The sequence below is a fragment of the Delphinus delphis genome, chromosome 4 (genome assembly GCF_949987515.2).
Source record: "Delphinus delphis chromosome 4, mDelDel1.2, whole genome shotgun sequence".
Lineage (NCBI taxonomy): Eukaryota > Metazoa > Chordata > Mammalia > Artiodactyla > Delphinidae > Delphinus > Delphinus delphis.
The window spans coordinates 110918052-110933616 of NC_082686.1; positions in this window are offsets into that span (position 1 = coordinate 110918052).

Sequence of the window (15565 nt, forward strand, 5' to 3'; positions counted from 1 at the left end):
AGGTTTGTGGCAACCATGCTTTGTCAGATGATGGTTAGCACTTTTTAACAGTAAAGACATAAAGCCATTGCACACTTAATAGATTACAGTATAGTGTAAACGTAAATTTTATATGCACTGGAAAACCAAAAAAATTCATGTGACTCACTTGATTGCAGTATTTGCAGTGGTCTGGATTGAACCCACAATATCTCCCAGGTCTGCCTGTACTTGCTCTGGACTTTCACAACTTCACACATTTGCATATTATAAGTTTTCCTCCTGTGATTCACTTCTGTCCTGGCCAATAGTCCGGCTGAGCCCAGCCTGCCAGTCATCTTCACCAAGGTGTTAACCGGTGAATGAGGAAGCTGTCTTAACCCTCCTGACCAGCCCAGTCACCAGATAAATACCATGGAGTGGCCTCAGTTAATGCCATGTGAAGCAGAAGAACTGCCTGGGTGAGATTTGCAGGAATTCCTGACTTTTGTGACAATTGTGTGATATGATAATAGTGAAACAGGAGGGAAGGGGACAGGGCACAACCTTTGAAAGAATGACATAGCCTGAGGACGTGACATAAACTGATTAGAACCAAATGGGTCCAAGATGGTGGACAAGTCGACTTCCACTAGACCTTGAGCTTCCGTATATGTTCACTGTAACATATCAGCAAGCTAAATGACATACCCACAGGCGCCATGACAGTTCCAAGACCGACCATAAGGGTCAAAAAGTGGGCGGTGGCCCAATTCCTAGAAATCCCTGCCCCTTCCTGAAATAGCTGGAATACTCCTCCCACTCATTAGTCTATGAAATTACCCACCCCTATAAAAACTGACAACCCCATACCCTGGTGCCTTTCTCACCTTCTGAGATGGCCCACACTCTGTGGAGTGTTTCTCTCTAAATAAATCCACTTCTTACCTATCACTTTGTCTCTCACTGAATTACTTCTGTGAAGAGACATCAAGAACCTGAGCTTCATTAAGTCCTGAAACCAGGTGTGTGATCTCAGTTGGAAGACTGTGGGTTTTGGCCGGGTTCGAGTCCCGGCATGTGGGTTCAAGTCTCAATCTGAGGTGCACGGTTTCAATAAGGTTGTTGTTTTAAGCCACTAGGTTGTAGGCTGCTTTGTCACACAGCAACAGATAACTGAAATGGTTCAGAAAATAAAAGTCTTTAATTTTGTTAATTATTTTCATGTCTTTTTACAAAATTAAAAATATACACACACACAACTTAGAGAAGGGGAAGGGAACTAATATTTACTGAGCTCCTGTTTTGATTTCTGCCTGGCAATTTTATATGCATTATCTTATCTAACACTCAAGACAATCTAGCTTGTGTTACTATCTACATTTCTAAAAAAGAAGAAACCAAAGCCCAGAGAAGTTAACTTGCAGATGATCACACAGCTTGTGAGTGGGGAGAGTAGGGGCGATTGAATGGCCAGTCTTTATATCCAGCTAAAAAATCCATGTTTTTGTCGCCATCTCACATCCCTACACCACCTCTCTTGTCTCAGACTGTGACCTACATTCCACTTAATGTGACATAATATGCGCTTCTTCATGTTGCAGAGTCTTCAAAACCTTGTTTTTATTTTTTTAAATTTTATTTATTTATTTACTTTTGGCTGTGTTGGGTCTTCGTTGCTGCATGCGGTCTTTCTCTAGTTGCGGTGAGCGGGGGCTACTCTTCATTGTGGTGCGCGGGCTTCTCATTGAGGTGGCTTCTCTAGTTGCGGAGCATGGGCTCTCGGCATGAGGGCTTCAGTAGTTGTGGCACGTGGGCTCAGTAGCTGTGGCTCACGGGCTCTAGAGTGCGGGCTCAGTAGTTGTGGTGCATGGGCTTAGTTGCTCCGCAGCATGTGAGATCTTCTCGGACCAGGGCTTGAACCCATGTCCCTTGCACTGGCAGGTGGATTCTTAACCACTGTGCCACTAGGGAAATGGCCCAAAACCTTCCTTTTAAATGGCAGCATATTATTCCAACCATAGTTTACATACCATTCCCCTATTGTTGAGTATTTACATTCCTTCCAAATCTTTTTGCCATTAAAAGGAATTCTGACAGTTGCATAGTGTTGATATAGAGTAGGAATTTTAGAGGGAGGGGTGGGCCATTCTTTGGTATTACTAGGAATCTCATTTACAAGACTCCACCTCCAGCCCCCTCCACAGTCCTCTCCACCCTGACTGCCTTAATGAACCTTATCACCAGCAGTCACCTAAGGAGAGTGTCACAGGCAGAGCAGAGAAGGGGGCGGGAAAAACAATTCCCTTGGAATTCATACCCATTCAAGCCAGATGAGTTAATCACCTTTTAACAATTTAATGCAGACCTCATAGATCTTAAATAGTTTTGACAGCTGGAAAATTAAGGTTGTGTCAGGATTCTTGTTGGTTTTGAAAAGATTATAAATCCTCTTATTTCAAAAGGGTCAGGTGAAAGGTTTTTAAATCCTGTTAAGAATTTTAGCTGGTATCCTGAAAGCAATGAGTAACCTTTGAATGGTTTTAAACAGGGGAGTGATAACCTGATCTGATTTTTTGATCCAAAAAAAAACACCCTGGTTTGGAGGGCAGGGTTTAGTGATTAATGGGATGGAGGTGAGGAACAAGGAGTACTCTAGCATGACCCTAGGGCTCTGCCCAGGGCAGCTGGGTGGGTAGGATGAGAAGCAGAAAAGGAAGGGAACGATAAGTAGCTCTTTCTTGGACCAGGTGAGCTAGGCGTGCCTGAGGGCAGGGCCTGGGGCAGGCTGTGATGGGGGCAGGCAAGCAGGCTGACTTCAGATGCTTATGCCCCAGGGCGCTGGCTGGCTGGCTACTTGGTCACAGGGACTGAAGCCCAGAAGGAGGGACCCATAGGCCAGGCCAGCTCATGGAATCAGAGGGTTCTAGGAAGGCACAGCTGGCCCAGCAGAAGAACTGAGGACACTGGGGAAGGCCCTGAGTCCATGAGGCCTTAGTAACCCAGAGACTGTTAATCCCCTCCTTTCTACCAAGGGACCAGGACTACCCCATCTTCAGGGACTGTTTGTGCTAGAGGTCATCAAGTCCCTGGAGCTTTTCAGTTTGAAGATTCTGATTCTATACCTAAGGGAAAGCACCAGCTCAGATGTAGCCCCAGGAAGAAAATCCCCTGGGTCCCTGCCCTCCCAAAGATCTACAGCCAGCCAGTGACAAATACCAAGGTGACTAGCACAGGCTGGGATCAGTGCTTTAAGAGAGATGCAAACCTGGGAAAGGCAGAGTTTAATTCCATCTGGACACCTGGAAAGGTGAAGAAGTGATGGCGGCCCTAAAAAACAGGTTGACTTCCACAGGGAGACAGGAGAAGGCAGAACAGTCTAAGAGGCAATGGTCAATGAAAAAGTCCAAAGAGGGGAAATACAGGACTTGCGGGAGACAGAGAAACTTTGCAGTGGCATGATTCTTTCCAGATGCAAGGAGGCACAGCTGTTCATACAGCTCAGACTCACAAGACTGTGAGGGTCTGGGGCAACAATCCAAACTTGGCCCCCAAATCATCTTCATCATCAGTGGCTAAAATCAAAATTTCCTGTGACATCATCTGGGAAAAATGCTAGGCAGCTCGTTCTGAGCTTGCCCTGTCCCCACCTCCAAAAGCAACTTTCCAGAGCATTTGGATGTGCATTTTTTGTACTAGCTTCATCTCTCCCTGCCTTACTTTCCTACCTGTAGTTTTCCTTTTACCTTCTTTCTATTTAAGCCTTTAGATGAGGAAATAAGGTATGTAAAAATAAACCTATAAAACACTAAATCATATCTTTCAAAACCATTCCAATGTCCACCAAATCTCAAAGGGGCCATGAGTCTCATGGGTGGATCCAGACAGAGCAAGGGTCCAGGAGAGGACCCTAAATGAAGTGCAGGAAGGAGCAGGCTTAGGAAGGGGACTCTGGGGACAGTGCTTTGAGTGAACTGGAACTGAACACAGGAAGTCCTCAGGAACCTCGGAAGGTTATCAAAGTCGACATGCACCTGGAGTCAGCTTCCACCGAGGCTGGTCAGGTAAGACCAAATGCCAGGTCGTTTTCATCCAAATGTCACACTCAAGGGTAAAGGGAGGAGATTTTCAGTCTGCACATTTTCTACACCCAGGAAACGAGGTTCCCTTTTGTGTAGGCCATCCTGGGGAATGTGAGGACCCAGGGACCTGGGAATTGAGTTGGAATATGGTGATAAGCATTCTCGGAGCCATTGCAGATTTGTTGCAGTTTGGCGGAGCAGGACAAAGTAAGCTGGTATCAGAGCTTCTTTGTCATGGATGTGGGGCTAGGGGAGACGGAAGGGCACAGCATCACTAAGAACCTTTAATTAACTTTGCCATTTTACTGAGAACTTACAAGCAGCGGTATTCTTCATTGAGCTGCGTTTGGCAGCAGCTTTAATATATAAGCTTTGATTGTATCTTATTGATTTATATTATTTTACAATTGGTTACGTGACATGCTTTTTGTTCCTCCAGGGACAAGACCCACAGAGGCCCATAAGGAGGAGGTTTGCCAACAACAAGGGTGAAAGCTCCCAGCAGCCTCACAAAAAGTTTCCAGTTTCTACCCTCTGGCACTTCTCAGGCTGGGCATCCCACTACATGGAGATGTCTGCCTGAGGATGGGCCCGGGCGGTGGACGGGGGTGGGGTGCAGACCCCAGAATCATACCATCTTGGAGGAACTCCACACAGGAGGTTGGTCCAACTCATCAAAATACTTTCTTCCTCTGTGTAACCATTTGACTAGGGGCTAATCAATGATTCCTTGAGGCTACGCCAGGCACCTCCCTCAAACCCCAGACTGGGGAGTAGGCCAGCAAGTCAAATTCTGTTGGGCTGAGAGGGAGGGTGCCTCCTCATCTCAGAAGACTGAGCGGACGTCAGGTAGCACTGAGGTCCTCAGATGAAGCCACGGGAGCTCTAGGCAGATGGGTACTTTGTGGTGGCTATTTGCGTCCAGCCATTTTGAGGTCACAGGTAATTTTGAGATTTGAGAGAAGAGGCCAATATACCAAGTGATTTCATATTTAGTAACTACAATTACGCAGCATGAAGCTTTAATTTTTTTAATTGTCTTTTTAAAAATTTTATTTATTTTTTTATACAGCAGGTTCTTATTAGTTATCCATTTTATACACATCAGTGTATACATGTCAATCTCAATCGACCAATTCATCACACCACCACCCCCACGCCCCTGCCACTTTCCCCCCTTGGTGTCCATACGTTTGTTCTCTACATCTGTGTCTCAGTTAATGCCCTGCAAACTGGTTCATCTGTACCATTTTTCTAGGTTCCACATAATATGCATTAATATATGATATTTGTTTTTCTCTTTCTGACTTACTTCACTCTGTGTGACAGTCTCTAGATCCAACCACGTCTCTACAAATGACCCAATTTCATTCCTTTTTATGGCTAATATTCCATTGTATATATGTACCACTTCTTCTTTATCCATTCGTCTGTCGATGGGCATTTGGGTGGCTTCCGTGACCTGGCTATTGTACATATTGCCGCAATGAACATTGGGATGCATGTGTCTTTTTGAATTATGGTTTTCTCTGGGTATATGCCCAGTAGTGGGATTACTGGATCATATGGTAATTTTATTTTTAGTTTTTTAAGGAATCTCCATACTGTTCTCCACAGTGGCTGTATCAATTTACATTCCCACCAACAGTGCAGGAGGGTACCCTTTTCTCCACACCCTCTTCAGCATTTGTTGTTTGTAGATTTTCTGATGATGCCCATTTTAACTGGTGTGAGGTGATACCTCATTGTAGTTTTGATTTGCATTTCTCTAATAATTAGTGATGTTGAGCAACTTTTCATGTGCTTCTTGGCCATCTGTATGTCTTATTTGGAGAAATGTCTATTTAGGTCTTCTGCCCATTTATTGATTGGGTTGTTTGTTTTTTTAATATTGAGCTGCATGAGCTGTTTATATATTTTGGAGCTTAATCCTTTGTCTGTTGATTCGTTCGCAAATATTTTCACCCCTTCTGAGGGTTGTCTTTTTGTCTTGTTTGTAGTTTCCTTTGCTTTGCAAAAGCTTTTGTTTCATTAGGTCCCATTTGTTTTTTGTTTTTTTTTTATTTCCATTACTCCAGGAGGTGGATCAAAAAAGATCTTGCTGTGATTTATGTCAAAGAGTGTTCTTCCTATGTTTTCCTCTAAGAATTTTATAGTGTCTGGTCTTACATTTAGTCTCTAATCCATTTTGAGTTTATTTTTGTGTATGGTGTTAGGGAGTGTCCTAATTTTATTCTTTTACATGTAGCTGTCCAGTTTTCCCAGCACCACTTTTTGAAGAGACGGTCTTTTCTCCATTGTATATCCTTGCCTCCTTTGTCATAGATTAGTTGACCATAGGTGCGCGGGGTTTATCTCCGGGCTTTCTATCCTGTTCCATTGATCTATATTTCTGTTTTTGTGCCAGTACCATATTGTCTTGATTACTGTAACTTTGTAGTATAGTCTGAAGTCAGGGAGTCTGATTCCTCCAGTTCCGTTTTTTTCCCTCAAGACTGCTTTGGCTATTTGGGGTCTTTTATGTCTCCATACAAATTTTAGGATTTTTTTTCTTCTAGTTCTGAAAAAAAATGCCACTGGTAATTTGACAGGGATTGCATTGAATCTGTAGATTGCTTTGGGTAGCATAGTCATTTTCACAATACTGATTCTTCGAATCCAAGAACATGGTATATCTCTCCATCTGTTTGTGTCATCTTTGATTGCTTTCATCAATATCTTATAGTTTTCTGAGTACAGGTCTTTTACCTCCATAGGTAGGTTTATTCCTAAGTATTTTATTCTTTTTGTTGCAATGGTAAATGGGATTGTTTCCTTAATTTCTCTTTCTGATCTTTCATTGTTAGTGTATAGGAATGCAAGAGATTTATGTGCATTAATTTTGTAACGTGCAACATTACCAAATTCATTGATTAGCTCTAGTAGCTTTCTGGTGGCATCTTTAGGATTCTCTATGTATAGTATCATGTCATCTGCACACAGTGACAGTTTTACTTCTTCTTTTCCAATTTGTATTCATTTTATTTTTTTCTACTCTGATTGCCTTGGCTGGACTTCCAAAACTATGTTGAATAATAGTGGTGAGAGTGGACATCCTTGTCTTGTTCCTGATCTTAGAGGAAATGCTTTCAGGTTTTCACCATTGAGAATGATGTTTGCTGTGGGTTTGTCATATATGGCCTTTATTATATTGAGGTAGGTTCCCTCTATGCCCACTTTCTGGAGAATTTTTATCATAAATGTGTGTTGAATTTTTTCAAAAGTTTTTTTGCATCTATTGAGATGATCATATGGTTTTTATTCTTCAATTCGTTAATATGGTGTATCACATTAATTGACTTACGTATATTGAAGAATCCTTGCATACCTCAGATAAATCCCACTTGATCATGGTGTATGATCCTTTTAATGTGTTGTTGGATTCTGTTTGCTAGTATTGCGTTGAGGATTTTTGCATCTATATTCATCAGTGATATTGGTCTGTAATTTTCTTTTTTTGTAGTATCATTGTCTGATTTTGGTATCAGGATCATGGTGGCCTCATAGAATGAGTTTGGGAGTGTTCATTCCTCTGCAATTTTTTGGAAGAGTTTGAGAAGAATGGGTGTTAGCTCTTCTCTAAATGTTTGATAGAATTCACATGTGAAGCCATCCAGTCCTGGACTTTTGTTTGTTGGAAGATTTTAAATAAGTTTCAATTTCGTTACTTGTGATTGGTCTGTTCACATTTTCTATTTCTTCCTGGTTCAGTCTTGGAAGGTTATACCTTTCTAAGAATTTGTCCATTTCTTCCAGGTTGTCCATTTTTTTGGCATAGAGTCGCTTATAGTAGTCTCTTAGGGTGCTTTGTATATCTGTGGTGTCTGTTGTAACTTCTCCTTTTTCGTTTCTAATTTTATTGATTTGAGTCCCCTCCCTCTTTTTCTTGATTAGTCTGGCTAAAGGTTTATCAATTTTGTTTATCTTCTCAAAGAACCAGTTTTTCGTTTTATTGATTTTTGCTACTGTTTTTTTGTTTCTATTTCATTTATTTCTTTTTGTTTGTTTGTTTTTATAAATTTATTTATTTTATTTTTGGCTGTGTTGGGTCTTCGTTACTGTATGTGGGCTTTTCTCTAGTTGCGGCGAGCAAGGGCTACTCTTTGTTGCGGTGCACAGGCTTTGCATTGCAGTGGCTTCTCTTGTTGTGGAGCCGGGCTCTAGGCGTGAGGGCTTCAGTAGTTGTGGCATGTGGGCCAGTAGTTGTGGCTCACAGGCCCTAGAGCGCAGGCTCAGTAGTTGTGGCGCACGGGCTTAGTTGCTCCGTGGCATGTGGGATCTTCCGGGACCAGGGCTCGAACCCATGTCCCCTGCATTGGCAGGCAGATTCTTAACCACTGTGCCACCAGGGAAGCCCGTATTTCATTTATTTCTGCTCTGATCTTTATGATTTCTTTCCTTCAGCTAACTTTGGGTTTTGTTTGTTCTTCTTTCTCTAGTTCCTTTTAGGTGTAAGACTAGATTGTTTATTTGAGATTTTTCTTATTTCTTGAGCTAGGCTTGTATTGCTATAAACTTCCCTCTTAGAACTGCTTTTGCTGCATCCCATAGGTTTTGGATTGTCCTGTTTTCATTGTAATTTGTTTCTAGGTATTTTTTGATTTCTTCTTTGATTTCTTCAGTGATCTCTTGGTTATTTAGTAACATATTGTTTAGCCTCCATGTGTTTGTGTTTTTTATTTTTTTTTCCCCTGTAATTGATTTCTAATCTCATAACTTTTTGGTTGGAAAAGATGTTTGATATGATTTCAATATTCTTAAATTTACTGAGGTTTGATTTGTGACCCAAGATGTGATCAATCCTGGAGAATATTCCATGTGCACTTGAGAAGGAAGTGTAATATGCTGTTTTTGGATGGAATGTCCTACAAATATCAATTAAATCTATCTGGTCTATTGTGTCATTTAAAGCTTCTCTTTCCTTATTAATTTTCTGTTTGGATGATCTGTCCATTGGTGTAAGTGTGGTGCTAAAGTCCCCCACTATTATTGTGTTACTGTCAATTTCCTCTTTTATAGCTGTTAGCAGTTGCCTTATGTATTGAGGTACTCCTATGTTGGGTGCATATATATTTATAATTGTTATATCTTCTTCTCAGATTGATCCTTTGATCATTATGTAGTGTCCTTCCTTGTCTCTGTAACTTTCTTTATTTTAAAGTCTATTTTATCTGATACGAGTATTGCTACTCCAGCTTTCTTTTGATTTCCATTTGCATGGAATATCTTTTTCCATCCCCTCAGTTTCAGTCTGTATGTGTCCATAGGTCTGAAGTGGGTCTCTTGTAGACTGCATATTTATGGGTCTTGTTTTTGTATCCATTCAGCAAGGTTGTGTCTTTTGGTTGGACAATTTAATCCATTCACGTTTAAGGTAACTATCCATATGTATGTTCCTATTCCATTTTCTTAATTGTTATGGGTTTGTTTTTGTAGGTCCTTTTCTTGTGTTCCCACTTAGAGAAGTTCCATTAGCATTTGTTTTAGAGCTGGTTTGTTGGTGCTGAATTCTCTTAGCTTTTGCTTGTCTGTAAAGCTTTTGATTTCTCCATGGAATCTGAATGAGATCCTTGCTGGGTAGAGTAATCTTGGTTGTAGGTTCTTCCCTTTCATCACTTTAAATACATCATTCCACTCTCTTCTGGCTTGTAGAGTTTCTACTGAGAAATCAGCTGTTAACCTTATGGGAGTTCCCTTGTATGTTATTTGTCACTTTTCCCTTGCTGCTTTCAGTAATTTTTCTTTGTCTTTAATTTTTGTCAATTTGATTACTATGTGTCTTGGCATGTTTCTCCTTGGGTTTATCCTGCCTTGGACTCTCTGTGCTTCCTGGACTTGGGTGGCTATTTCCTTTCCCATGTTAGGGAAGTTTTCAACTATAATCTCTTCAAATATTTTCTCGGTCCTTTCTCTCTCTCTTCTCCTTCTGGGATCCCTATAATGCGAATGTTGTTGTATTTAATGTTGTCCCAGAGGTCTCTTAGGCTGTCTTCATTTCTTTTCATTCTTTCTTCTTTACTCTGTTCCGGGGCAGTGAATTCCACCATTCTGTCTTCCATGTCACTTATCTGTTCTTCTGCCTCAGTTATTCTGCTATTGGTTCCTTCTAGTGTATTTTTCATTTCAGTTATTGTATTGTTCATCTATGTTTGTTTGTCCTTTAATTCTTTTAGGTCTTTGTTAAACATTTCTTGAATCTTCTCAATCTTTGCCCCCGTTCATTTTCTGAGTTCCTAGATCATCTTCACTATCATTATTCTGAATTCTTTCTCTGCAAGGTTGCCCATATCCACTTTATTTAGTTTTTTGGGGGGGGTTTATCTCATTCCTTCATCTGGTACAAAGTGCTCTGCCTTTTCATTTTGTCTGTCTTTCTGTCAATGTGGTTTTCCTTCCACAGGCTGCAGAATTGTAGTTCTTCTTGCTTCTGCTGTCTGCCCTCTGGTGGATGAGGCTATCTAAGAGGCTTCTGCAAGCTTCCTGATGGGAGGGACTGGTGGTGGGTAGACTGGGTATTGTTCTGGTGGGCAGAGCTCAGTAAAACTTTAATCTGCTTGCTTGCTGATGGGTGGGGCTGGGTTCTCTCCCTGTTGGTTGTTTGGCCTGAGGTGACCCAGCACTGAAGCCTACCTGGCTCTTTTGTGGGGCTAATGGCGGACTCCGGGAGGACTCATGTCAAGGAGGACTTCCCAGAACCTCTGCTACCAGTGTCCTTGTCCTCATGGTGAGGCACAGCCACCCCCCACCTCTGCAGGAGACTCTCCAACACCAGCAGGTAGGTCTAGTTCAGTCTCCTGTGGGGTTACTGCTCCTTCCCCTGGGTCCCAATGTGCACACTACTCTGTGTGTGCCCTCCAAGAGTACAGTCTCTGTTTCCCCCCGTCCTGTCAAAGTCCTCCAATCAGATCCTACTAGCCTTCAAAGTCTGATCCTCTAGGAATTCCTCCTCCCATTGCCAGACCCCCAGGTTGGGAAGCCTGATGTGGGGCTCAGAACCTTCACTCCAGTGGGTGGACTTCTGTGGTATAAGTGTTCTCCGATTTGTGCATCACCCACCCAGCCATTATGGGATTTGATTTTATTGTGATTGCGCCCCTCCTACCATGTCATTATGGCTTCTCCTTTGTCTTTGGATGTAGGATATCTTTCTGGTGAGTTCCAGTGTCTTCTTGTCGATGATTGTTCAGCAGTTAGTCGTGATTCCATTGTCCTCGCAAGAGAGAGTGAGCGCACGTCCCTCTACTCTGCCATCCTCTTAAATTGTCTTTTTAATTATTTTTTTAATTGTCAGCAAATGTTTAGTTATTGTTTACTATGGGGCTGGCACCCACTCAGCAGGAAATGAAGACCCAGTAATGAGCCGCAGGGTCAGAGAGGACAGATAAAGGAACAGTCACCAAAAACCCCTATGCAACTATAAATCATGTTACATGCCTTAGTAATAACAAGAATACTATTAATAATAATAACTAACAGTAACTGGGATGACTCTGTGTCAGACACTGAGCTGGGTGGGCTTCAATTCCATCCTCTCATTGAGTCCTCACAGCTCCACAAGGCAGGTGTGTTTATCATCCTTAATTTACAGGTGAAAAAACCTGAGATGCAGAGAAGCTAAGTGACTTGCAAGGAAGAGGCAGAGCTGTGATTTGAGTCCAGGTCTGACTTTAGAAAACAGGTGCTTGGGGCTTTCCTGGTGGTGCAGTGGTTGAGAGTCCACCTGCCGATGCAGGGGACATGGTTCGTGCCCCAGTCCAGGAGGATCCCACATGCCGCGGAGCGGCTGGGCCCGTGAGCCATGGCCACTGGGCCTGCACGTCCGGAGCCTGTGCTCCGCAACGGGAGAGGCCACAACAGTGAGAGGCCTGTGTACTGCAAAAAAACAGGTGCTTGATCATGAAGTAAAGAGCAAGGTGCTTGTGAGAATGTAAAGGACTTGCCTTTAGTATGGGAAGCTCTCTCTAGGCTCCCTACACCCTCACCCTTTTCCTGCTTTTTTAGTCCAAGGAGGATGACAGTACTATTGACCTACTGACTTGGTAACCAAGACTGGGCTGGCTCTGATTCAGAAGCAGAAAATGTCAGACAATTTCACATTTACTTGTTGGGTCATGAAATAGGATTAGGACCGGAGTTAAGGTCAGGGATAGGATAATGGTACCTTGCCAACATAATTATATCCTTGCACTCTATGATCAAAACGATTGAGTCAGAAGGTTTTGCATTGTGCCAGAGTCATCTGACTGGCTCCCAAAGAGGCCACCCAGGGTAGTTTTACCTTGATCAATTTACCACAGAGCTGAAACTGTTTCACAGCCAAGTCAGTGTTCTGAGGTTTGTCTGCCTAGAGAAGACTGACTCCCAACAATCCAACGCATAGGAGGCTGAAGTATATAACCAGATGCCCATGTATTCATTAACAGTTGGTGTTAGTCCTCCAGTAACTGGCTGTCTCCTCCCTCAACCAGAGCACCCTTTTCCCAATATAAGCAATCCCTGGGAGCCAAATCAGTCATCAGCAGGCTGGTTGGTGAGTTAAGGGAGGCAGATGTAATAATCCAAGTCAGGGTGGGGTTTGGAGAGTCATCTCCACCTCACAGCAGGGTACGGTGTGAGCTCCAATTTCATGTTGCTCTTTCCTGGACAGTGGTAGGTAATAAGTGCCAACTTCTAGCCTCTTGGCTTTACCCTACTTCTTTTTCCTTCCTCTTTCTATATGCCAGCCTCATTCTTTCTCTTTGTTTCATGCATTCTCCATAGAATACAATTGATTAGATTGCTGATTATTCAACTGCCATCACATTCCAGCCCTTCCACCCTAAGATTACATCAAGGACATCACCTTAATGGGTGGGTTGGTTGTTCCCAAGCTCTTCATTCATTTACATAATTTTTTTGTTTATTCTCAGATATATTAGGTTGAACCATATGGAACTGCTATTTTGGTAGGTTAAAAAACAGATAGCTGCAATTTCGTGTGGTTCAACAAACAGCAGACCTGATCCACTAGGGGTGGGCTTAATGAGTCCAACTCCCTTTTGCAAGCCTTGGTGGTAGGTTTATATATGGTGGGGGGGGTGCAGGGTCATGCATGGCAACCCTTTACCTCTTTCTGGAAACAGGCTCTTCTGGGTAGCCACTGGTGTCTGGGACCTCATTCCTCTTGTTAACCATTTATCCTCCAACTAGAACCTTAATGTCAAGGACGAGCTAACGAGGGACTTGAGGTTGAGGAAGAAGGTCAAATTTTTGGCTACACATGACTGGCTATGTATTCTAAAGCCAACAAGGAAAGATGTTAAGGAACACTTAGATAGTCCATGGTTTGTGCAATCCCCTGTTAATGTGGAAAACTGGGGACTAGTGGAGACATTTTACAAACTTCGGTCAAATGCCTCTGTGACATAGGCTGTATGCCCAACACCATTCTTACCTTCAAGTGTTTTTGTTACTGAACACAAGGCCGTGTGTCCAATGCATAGTGAGGCGAAACAATACCAAAACATCAGAGTTTGGAGCAGAGAAAGGTTTATTGTGGGGCCACGCAAGGAGAGGGGTGGCTCATGCCTTAAAAACCCCAAACTCCCCAAAAGCTTTCAGCAAAGCCCTTTTCTAGGAAAGGTAAGACAGAGGCATGGTTAGTTGCTGCAAACTTCTTGGTGTCAGATCCTTTGTTCTTGAGGCCAGGTCACCATGTTCCTGTAAACCTCCACCAAAACAAATGTTATCCTCTGTTCCACCTAAAAGGGGCAAGGTTCCAAGGCTCAACTTTCGCCCTCCAAGGTCCAGGCCCTGGCTAAGGGGAGGGGGTCCTTGCATAGGCCGGTTACCCTGCCCAGGAGCATTTGTCCGGCACCCAGTCTGGGTCCTCCCTCCAGTGCCCAGGCCGGGCTGAAGAGGCAGATCTCAGCTGGTGGCGCCCTCAGGGCCAGGTCCCCAGACCCGCCCAGCCTTCATCACTGAGGGGGCAAGGTGCACAGGACCCCACAGGCCCTCATGTTCCTCAAGCCACCCAAACGAGGGCCAGGTCCTGCAGAAGACAGCCGCTGCCATTAGATCACAGAAGTGGGGATGAGGGAGAGGTTCTCGGCTGTTTCAAGGCCTGGGCCTGGCCAATGGGTGCCTGTGGCGAGGACTCTGGAGCCCCGCAGGACACAGCCCTGTCCCCAGGCCCCCCAGCTCACCTGCTGGCCCCGAGGCCGGAGGGCCTGGAGGGTCCCAGGGAGAAAGCCGTGATCCCCCTCTCACCGCACTCTCTGCTGCAAGGACCACTGCAAGGATGTTGGTGGAGTGGACCTCTAACCCAGGCTCTAAGGGCTGCGCACCCACCCGGCCCCTATTACATTTTCAATGTGCTATAATTGTATGTATACGTGTGTGCTTCTGGCTACCAGTTTACCATACAGTAAGCTCTGTGAGGGAAGGGCCTATATCTGACTTATACTTAACTCCTAACATCAGGCCTGGCATACAGTAGGTACTCATTAAATAAATGTTTTACATAAATGAATGAGTTAATGAGTGGATGAATAGTTAAACAACAAATCATACAAATACCAGGAAAGCATCAAATACCCATGCCAAACAAAAGGTCTCTGGGCCTTTAAAGGTCAGGAACCAGGCTGCCTGTAGAAGTCAGTAGAGGTTTCACCAGAGGAAGTGACCTGAAAGTAGCTGCTCCCCAACTGGAAAAGGTCATCAGTGGAACAGGCCAGGCAGTAGCTCACAGATCTGAGAGAGGAAGCCACAAATGAAAAGTTACTCCCCATTTCCTGGCAAGTCTTTGGCCAGCATGAGCTGCATTCCTTTGAGCTGAGCGTGTGTAGAATTTCCAGCCTAGGTAGCAGAATGGAACTTGGAATGAATAGCTCAGCAAAAAAGAACCCAGGGATAATGGGGCTGGGCCCAGCTGCCCTGTGCCAGCTCTTGAGCTCATGGAATATTGGAGCTCGGTGGGCCTTGTCGAGGGAGATAAATGATGTCCTTTGGATTATACCATTTCAGAGGACTCAGAGAGAAATTTCCACATTCAGACAGCATTAGGATACTTAGAAGATGTGCTGAAATACCTGGTAATGTTCCGAGTGCTCGCCACTATTCAACTTTCCATCTACTGAGTACAAATGAAGGTCTGTTTTGCTTTAAAGATGGGGAAGGTCCAAATATCGAGAGAGCTGGATGATGCTTCATGATGAGGACGGGGTGAAGATGAGGATTCAGGGCTCTGTGTAACCCATCTGGAGGAGGGTAGCAAGGGAGATTTAAGAGGAAAACCTGGTAGGAATATATGCTGTCAGTTTCAGGTCAGGGGATTCAAAGTGGAGGAGACCAGCTCCATGCGGGAGACTATTAACTACAGATAATGACACAACCACAAAGACCCTTGTCTCTCTACTGGCCTGACCTGAGTTTTCTACATATGATCAAGTTTGGGGAGCATGCCATCAATCACACTGAAAGATGTAGTAGAGAATTTTACTGCATTA